The 9,800-nt window shown below is 41.9% G+C and overlaps 1 non-coding gene across 1 annotated transcript; it reads right to left on the bottom strand.

The window, feature by feature from the left end:
- Positions 1 to 347: 347 nt before the first annotated feature.
- On the bottom strand, positions 348 to 453 carry LOC120105096. The gene has a single exon (XR_005507487.1). It is a non-coding gene; the product is annotated as a small nucleolar RNA R71 (small nucleolar RNA).
- Positions 454 to 9,800: the final 9,347 nt, after the last annotated feature.

Genomic DNA, 9,800 nt, shown 5'->3' with positions numbered 1-9,800 from the left:
GGAGTACTTTACTCCAACCATTTATACTTCCCCATCTTGCATTCGATTACCTGAGGTAGCAGCTGTACAATATGAAATAAAGTCTAGTGTGATCCAAATGCTCCCATCTTTTTATGGGCTCACCAACGAAGACCCATATAAACACCTAGATGAATTTTTTGAGATTTGCACCATTGTCAAGATTCAGAACTTCACTGATGATGCTCTGAGACTTAGATTATTTCTCTTCTCCCTTAAAGATAGAGCCAAGCAATGGTTGAATTCTTTAAAAGCCAATTCAATTCGTTTCTGGGATCAAATGCAACAAGAATTTCTTAAAAAATACTTTTTTATAGGATGAACGAACCAGTTTAGACGTGCCATCACAAGCTTCTCCCAAACTGAGGAAGAAAAATTTTATGAAACCTGGGAGAGATTTCGGGACCTAATCAGTAAATGCCCACATCATCAAATACCTAAATGGCAGCTAGTGCAATGTTTCTATGACAGATTGACTGAACGAAATCGTCAGATGATCGATGCTGCATGCGGGGGGACTTTCACGCTTCAAAATGATCATGAAGCATGGCAATTATTTAAAAATCTTAATGAAAACTTCCTCCACCATGCTTTCTGTTCTCGTCAAGCACCCCCGAGTTCTCAAAGAAAAGGGATCATTTGTGAAATAAGTTATTTTATGGACCTGTCTAGCAAGGTAGATGCATTGTCCCATAAGATTGACCAACTGATGATAGGAGGACATGTCGTTTGCTCTTCCCAAGCACAAGTATGTGCTATCTGTTCTAGCCCATCACATCCTATTCATGAGTGCCCCTCAGCACCCCAATTTCTCGAACTCGTGTAAGAATACATCAATGCTGCTCAAACACAGCCTAGACCGGATAATGACCCATTTTCCAATATATATAACCCGGGATGGCGGAATCATCCAAATTTTTTTTGGAAGCAGCAAACTTCGAATACTGCCCAACCCTACTCCCAAAATTTTCAAAACCCTCAGAATTTTCATCTATACCATTCCTCAACTCAATTTCAACATCCTCCTCCTCCACCCCAAAGAAATACAGCCTTTGAGGAGAAAGTATTGACTGCCCTTCAAAGTTTGGAGGCAAACACACAACTATTGCACTCTCACATGCAATCCATTGCTAAGCTAGAATCCCAAATGGGTCAACTAGCTAATGGATTAAACAAGCGAGAGGAAGGCAAGCTTCCAAGTCAACCAATGAGTAATCCAAGGGGACAATATGTTGCTCAAGAAACTCGACTAAATCATGAGCAAGCCAATGCTTTGACCACCCTTAGGAGTGGATGTGTAATAGATAATAAGGTTGGGGCGGGTAACGATAAGGAAGTTAAAGAAGAGGAGAGAAATATATCACATAAAAATCCAAAACCTTCTTTTTCTTCTTCAGCTAGTCCCCCGTCTGCCACAACTCACATTCCAAAGGCCCCATTTTCTGAAGCACTTAATGCACCCACTTCCTTTAGCAAGAAGGAAACTTCACTAGAAGAGATGATGAAGGTTTTCAAACAAGTTAAAATCAACCTCCCGCTTCTTGATGCCATCAAACAAGTTCCCTTCTATGCCAAATTTCTCAAAGACCTTTGCACCCAAAAGCGAAAATCTAGGACACTTGTGCCTAAAAAGGTCCTCCTAACTGAGCAGCTAAGTTCCATTCTACAACACAACACTCCTCCGAAATTCAAAGATCCTGGCGGCCCCACTATTTCCTGTGTCATAGGAGATAACTCCATTGACCGAGCACTCTTAGATCTAGGGGCAAGTGTGAATCTTCTACCCTATTCAGTCTATGAGAAATTTGGGTTAGGTGAATTAAAACTCACCTCGGTGTCCTTACAATCGGCTGATCGATCTATGAAGATACCATGGGGGATGATTGAAGATGTTCTTATCAAGGTAGATAAATTCTATTTTACAGTAGATTTTATCGTCCTTGATATGGAACATGTGCCCAACCTAAAATAACAAATCCCTGTGATTCTTGGTCGTCCCTTTTTAGCGACAACCAATGCATGCATCAACTGTAGAACTGGCGCAATGGATATATCATTTGAGAACATGAAAATTAAGTTGAATGTGTTTCATGCCGCTGACCAACATGTGAGGAAAGACGAGTGTTGCCTGATTGACGAAATGGATGATCTTGTAGAGGAAGCCCTTCCCTATATCTTAGCGGATGATCCCCTAGAGGCATGCTTGGCCCATTTTGACATTGACAACTTTGATATAGACAAGGCCATAAAAGAAGTCAACATCCTACTCGACAATCAATCTCCCATGAGTTCCCTTCCTTGGAAGATCCGACCTGAATCTCTTCCCCCCATTGCTAGCGCACCACTTTGTCCTTCCATTGATTCTCCACCTAAACTTGAGTTAAAGCCACTTCCGACAACTCTTAAGTATGCCTTTCTAGGACTAGAAGAGACCCTCCCTGTAATCATCGCGGCCAACTTATCTACTGAATAGGAGGGTAAACTTTTAAGGGTGCTAGAAGAGAATAAACATGCCATAGGATGGTCTGTAGCCGACTTGAAAGTGGTTGACCCCTCCCTTTGCATGCATCGAATTCACCTCGAAGATGATGCAAAGCCCATCCGAGAAATGCAAAGAAGACTCAATCCTAACATGAAGGAGGTAGTTAAGAAAGAAGTAGTGAGGTTACTAGATGTTGGAATCATCTACCTAATTTCTGATAGTAAGTGGATAAGTCTGACACAAGTGGTACCAAAAAAATCAGGTATCACTATGGTTGAAAATATGGAAGGAGAATTGATACAAATACGCACAACCACGGGTTGGCGCGTGTGCATTGACTACAGAAAACTCAACTCAATGACTAGGAAGGACCATTTTTCTCTACCTTTTATAGATCAAATTTTGGAACGGTTGGCTGGTCAAGATTTCTACTGCTTCTTAGATGGTTATTCTGGATATAATCAAGTACCTGTCTACCCGAACGATCAACAGAAAACCATCTTTACCTGTCCATTTGGGACATTTGCATATAGGAGGATGCCTTTTGGACTATGCAATGCACCCGCAACTTTTCTACAATGTATGATGGCTATTTTTTCAGATATGGTGAAAAACTTTCTAGAAGTATTCATTGATGATTTCTTAGTTTTTGGCCTATCTTTTGACGATTGTCTGGATAATTTAACTCATACAAATATTTAGATGAGTTTCTTGAGATCTGCACTACTATCAAAATTTAAAACTTCACTAATGATGCTCTGAAACTTAGGCTATTCCCTTTTTTCCTTAATGATAGAGCTAAGCAGTGGGTCCATTCATTAGAAGCCAATTCTATTCTTTCATGAGCCCAAATGCAACATGAATTTCTAAAAAAATATTTTTTCATAGGAAGAACGAACCAATTTAGGCGTGCTATCACAAGCTTCTTCCAATCTGATGGGAAAGAATTTCATAAAACCTGAAAAAAGTTTAGAGATTTACTCAGAAAATGCCCGCATCATCAAATACCCAAATGACAATTAGTGCAATGCTTTTATGATGGGTTGTCTGAACGAAACCGTTAGATGGTTGATGCTTCTTGTGGAGGAACTTTCATGCTTAAAAGTAAACATGAGGCATGGCAATTATTTGAAAATCTCAATAAAAATTCCCTCCACCATGCCTCCTCCGCTCGTCAAGCACCCCCGAGTTTCCAAAGAAAAGGGACCATATATGAAGTTAGCTAGTCCATAGGTCTATCTGACAAAGTAGATGCATTGTCCCACAAGTTGGACCAATTAATGTCTAGAGAACAGCTTCCAAACTTTTCCAAAGCACAAGTGTGTGCCCTCTGTTCTAGCCCATCTCACCCTATTTATGAGTGCCCTTCGGCAGCTCAATTTTCTGAATTTGTGCAAGAACAAGTTAATGCTGCCCAAGCACAGTCCCAACCGGGTAATGATCCATACTCTAACATTTATAACCCGAGATGATGCAACTATCCGAACTTTTCTTAGAAGCAGCAAACTCTTAGTATTTTCCAACCTCATTCCCAAAATTTTCAGCCTTTCCAAAATATTTATCCAAACCGTCCTCCTACTTACTATTCACAATTTCAACATGTCTCTCCTCCACCACCCGAAAGAGATACTGTTTTTGTGTAGAAAGTATTGACTACCCTTCAAGAACTAGAAGCCAATACACAATTATGCACTCACATACTCAGTCTATTGCTAAATTAGAAACTCAGCTAGGGCAGCTAGCAAGTGCACTAAATAGGAGAGAGGAAGGCAAGCTTCCGAGCCAACCAGTGAGTAACCTGAGGAGGTAGTACATAGCTCAAGAAACTCACTCGAATGATGTTCACCATGAACAAGCTAACGCTATGACTATCCTAAGAAGCGGACGTGTGGTAAATAATAAGGTTGGAGAGTAAGAGCATAAGGAAAGTGACAATAAGAGTATGACTATGCCTAAAGAGAATCCAAACTCGTCTTTGTCGCCATCTAGTTCATTATCGACCACATCTTTTACACCGAAGGCTCTTTTCCTTCAATATCTAAATGCACCTTCTCCCTTTGGCATGAAAGGAAATTCGTTAGAAGAAATAATGGAGGTTTTCAAACAAGCCAAAATCAACCTCGCTCTCCTTGATAACATAAAACAAGTTCTATCCTATGCCAAATTTCTCAAGAACCTTTATACCCAAAAATGAAAATCTAGGACACATGTGCCTAAAAAGGTCTTTCTAACTGAACAAGTGAACTCCATCCTCCAGCACAAAACTCCTCCTAAGTTCAAGGATCCTGGTGCGCCTACCATCTCGTGTGTGATAGGAGACAATTCTATTGATCGAGCACTATTAGATTTAGGGGCAAGTGTGAATCTTCTTCCTTACTCAAGTCTATGAAAAATTCAGATTAGGTGAATTGAAGCCTACTTCGGTATCTGTGCAATTGGCTGATAGATCTGTAAAAATACCACGAGGGACAATTGAAGACGTCCTAGTCAAGGTAGACAAATTTTATTTTCTAGTCGATTTCATCGTCCTTGATATGGAACCTGTGCCTAACCTTAAGAAACAGATCCCTATGATTCTTGATCGTCCCTTCTTAGATACAACCAATGCATGTATTAATTGTAGACTAGGGTGATGGATATATCTTTTGGAAACACGAAGGTCAAACTAAATATATTTCACGCCTCTGATCAACCTGCAAGGGAAGATGAGTGCCTCCTAGTAGACAAAATGGACGATCTTGTAGAAGAAGCCCTTTCCTATATTTTGGCAGATGACCCTTTGGAAGCATGTTTAGCCTATTTTGATTTTGATAGCTTTGATTTAGACAAGGCCATAGAAGAAGAAAATGTCTTGCTCGACAATCCGTCTCCCACAAATTTCCATCCTTGGAGAACCCGATATGAACCTCTTCCTACCTTTTCTAGTGCACCACTTTGCCCCTCCATCAAGTCCCCTCCCAAACTTGAGTTAAAGCCACTTCCGGTAATGCTTAAGTATACTTTTCTAGGACCAGAAGATACTCTACCTATAATCATCGCGGCTAACCTTTCTGACAAAATAGGAAAGTCAACTTTTGAGTGTGCTCGGAGAACACAAGCATGCAATTGGATGGTCCGTAACCGATCTGAAGGGGATTGACCCCTCTATTTGCATGCATCGAATTCACCTAGAAGAAAATGCAAAACCTACCCATGAAATGCATAGGAGACTCAATCCTAACATGAAGGAGGTAGTCAAGAAAGAAGTAGTGAAGCTGTTAGATGCCGGAATTATCTATCCTATCTCTGATAGCAACTAGATAAGTCCTACTCAAGTAGTACCAAAGAAGTCGGGCATTATTGTAGTCGAAAATACAGAAGGAGAGTTGATGCCAACATGCACAACCACTAGCTGGCGTGTTTGCATTGACTATAGGAAGCTTAACTCCATGACTAGGAAGGACCATTTTTTTTGCCCTTTATTGACCAAATATTGGAAAGATTAGCCGGTCAGGATTTCTACTGTTTCTTAGATGGTTATTCTGGATATAACCAAGTGGTCGTGTATCCCGATGATCAAGAGAAAACTACCTTTACATGTCCATTTGGGACATTTGCATATAGAAGAATGCCATTTGGACTATGCAATGCATCCGCGATATTTCAACGATGTATGATGACTATTTTCTCTGACATGGTAGAAAAATTTTTGAAAGTATTTATGGATGATTTTTCAGTTTTTGGCCCCTCATTTGATGATTATCTCAATAATTTAGCCCTCGTTCTGAAAAGATATAAGGAGACCAATCTAGTGCTATGTTGGAAAAAGAGCCATTTCATGGTTCAAGAGGGTATAGTCTTAGGACACATTGTGTCCAAGAAGGGTATTGAGGTGGATAAAGCTAAAGTTAATCTCATTTATAATCTTCTTCCATCCAAATATGTGAAACAAATCCGTTCTTTTCTAGGCCATGCTAGTTTCTACCGTCGCTTCATTAAAGACTTCAGCAAAATCTCTAGGCCCTTGTATAATCTCCTTGCCAAGGATACCCTTTTTATCTTTGATGACGCATGTGAGGAGGCCTTTGAAAAGCTCCAATCTAAGTTGACTACAACACCTGTTATACAACCTCCCAATTGGGCACTTCTATTTGAACTCATGTGTGATGCTTCTGACTATGCCATTGGTGCGGTTTTAAGACAACGACTAGATAAGTTAGCTCATGTCATCTACTACGCTAGTAAGATACTCTCAGATGCACAATTGAACTACACCACTCTTGAGAAAGAATTACTAGCTGTAATATTTGCTTTGGACAAGTTTCGATCCTATTTCTTAAGATCCAAGGTTATTGTATTTACTGATTATTCTGCTCTCCGGTACCTTCTTTCAAAGAAGGACACCAAGCACCACTGAGATGGTAGCCTAGTGGGAGCGTGGCCTTACTTCCAACCAAGTGGTTCCGAGTTCGAAACGCACAGGCGTCGATTAAATTGTGGAGACCGGATGCTCCCTGCTCGGACCTGGGGTCTAGAAGGGCGTATCGCTCTGCTGGTAGCCTCGGTGGTGCCAGGTGTGACGTACTCACACGTGGTATTCGTGCCGGAGCCCAGAGGGATAACCGAGCCAGGCCCATGGGTGGGGAGGGTATGAGTAAAACCGGCCGGGGTGCCCAACACACGGTCATTTCTGCCCGCATCAAACATTCTCCTGGCGGGGTGGGGGCCTAGTGGGGGCTGCTACGCGGGGGTGGGCTTGTCTCTTCCTCCTCCCTTCCCCTTTTTTTAAAGCAAAAAAAAAAAAAAAGAAGGACACCAAGCCTCGTCTAATTTGATGGATCCTGTTGTTACAGAAATTTAATTTACAAATTCGTGATAAGAAAGGTACCACAAATATTGTAGTGGACTATTTGTCTAGAATCTTTCTTGAGCCTTCTCATAACACTTCACTACTTCATGACTCCTTTCCAAATGAACAATTGTTTGAGGTACAACAAGTGAAAACACCTTAGTTTGCCAACATAGTGAACTATCTTGCCGTAGTACAAATTTTCGATTATTGGTCCAAGCAGGACAAGGACCAATTCCTTTCACAAGTCAAGTTCTACTTTTTGGACGACCAGATCTGTTTAAGTACTGTCCTGATCAGGTAATTCGTTGATGTGTGCCTGAATGAGAATTTCAGAGTATTCTTAATTTTTGTCATACCCAAGCCTGCGGGGGGCATTTTGGAGGTAGAAAAACTACAGCTAAAGTCTTACAAAGTGGATTTTATTAGCCCTTCTTGTTTAAAGATGCTCACAATTTTTGTCAGACTTGAATGGGTACAATCACCCGTAGAGATATTGTTGCCCAGTAGATACAACCCAAGAGGGGGGGTGAATTGGGTCTTTTAAAACTTTTATGCTACTTCTAAAACTTTATGAGTAACTATGCTAAGTTGTATAGATGCACAGTGAAAGTTAAACTTAGCAAGGGTTTGATGTATAGACTTCGACTTGATTAAATATGCTTGCAACTAAAGGATGTGCGGATAAGAATTAAGCAAGCAATTTATCTAAGTAAGTAAGTGTGTTAGTTAGACAATAACTAGAGGCATTACAAACACAAAGGACATATAGTGGTTCGGTGCACCCCAGCACCTACATCCACTCCCCAAGACCTCTTGGAAATTTCACTATAATCCTACCGATTACAGCCGGTTGTTTTACAAGCTCACAACCCAACTTGTTGTTTTTACGAGCGCACAACGAACTCGGTCGGTTTTCCCAGGCTCACCGACTAGAACCAACCCCGATTGTTTTCCCGGGCTCACAATCAAACCCTTACACGTTGGTTTTACCCTCGGCTCACCAACAAACCTATCTCCGTTGGTTTTCCCCTTTGGCTCACCAACAAACCTATCTCCGTTGGTTTTCCCTTTGGCTCACCAACAAACCTTACACCGTTGGTTTTCCCTTTGGCTCACCAACAAACCTTTAACCCCTTGATTCAATCCCTTGATTGAATCAAGTTACAAGATATTAAAACAAAGAATAAAAACAAATCAAAGCTTCTTAAACAAGCAGATATGACAATATAAACAAATAGAGTAAAGAGAAGCCCTCAAACGAGTTTTGAAGATGGAGGAGCTCGGCTTCTTCTTTACTTGATCCTCCTCTGATTTGGCATGAAGTAGAGGATCCCCGAGGCAGCACGCGGATGGAGAGGAAGCTTTCGGATTCACTTGGATGCTCTTCTTCTCTCTATTTCGTTTTGGATGGCCCTTTTGTGCTTGTGGGAGATTTCCTTTGTAATCTCTTTGAGATCTCTTTCCTAGATGATCTCTCCCACTTCCATAAGTTCTCTCCTAGCTCTCTTCTTGTTTTTATAGCTTTTGATAACGTGGAAACAAGAATATAGCCGTTAGAGACAAAAATAGAGCCGTTGGAACCAGTCTGCACCTCCTGACAATATGACCGTTGGGATCGGAGTCGACTCGCGCGATCAGGAGTCGGCTCGCCTGTTGCAGGAGTCGGCTCGTGTTTTACCGGAGACGACTCGGCCACTGTTCCAAATTTGAATTAATGTGCTTGCCTCGACTGGGAGTCGACTCGTCTTAACCTGGAGTCGACTCGCCAACTTCTGGAGCTGACTTGGCAATTTCGGAGTCGGCTCATCCACTGAAGTCCGTGGATCCAATTTTGAATTTTGTCCTCTCGAGTCGACTCGACTGTCCTGGGAGTCGACTCGAATCTCAGACCCCGAACTCCCGATCCTCTGTCTTTTGGCTCGTCCAGTCTTGGAGTCGACTCGAACTTCCTTGGAGTCGACTCGGCTCTCAGTTTGTGAAACACAACCTTCTGCCATCTTGGTGTAGCGCTGCCTTGGAGTCGACTCGAGCTGTCTGGGAGTCGACTCGAATCTCAGAGGCAGTAACTTGGTTTTCTGTCTGTTGATGGTCGCGGAGTCTCGGAGTCGACTCGTGCAATGCGGGAGTCGACTCGAATCTCAGAGTCCCAAAAATGCTCTCTGACTTTTTCCTTGTGTTCCGCTGAGAGTCGACTCTTGCTTTCTTCGGAGTCGACCTACCAACCATCGGAGTCGACTCGCGTTCCACTGGAGTCGACTCGAATCTCAGACCCGAAAACTGCTCTCTGACTTTTCTGCCTGTGACTCCTAGGAGTCGACTCATACTTCTCCGGAGTCGACTCATACTTCTCTGGAGTCGACTCGAATTCCACTGGAGTCGACTCGAAGACTGTTCTTTTGAATTTTTCTTTTGATTTTACTCCTCCAATTTGAATCCTTTGAACTTTAAGCTTGGGCCAATAAATTGTAG

Source organism: Phoenix dactylifera, unplaced genomic scaffold (genome assembly GCF_009389715.1).
Source record: "Phoenix dactylifera cultivar Barhee BC4 unplaced genomic scaffold, palm_55x_up_171113_PBpolish2nd_filt_p 000189F, whole genome shotgun sequence".
Classification (NCBI taxonomy): Eukaryota; Viridiplantae; Streptophyta; class Magnoliopsida; order Arecales; family Arecaceae; genus Phoenix; species Phoenix dactylifera.
Note: the sequence above shows the minus strand (reverse complement) of the source record. Positions and strands in the feature narration are given on the sequence as shown.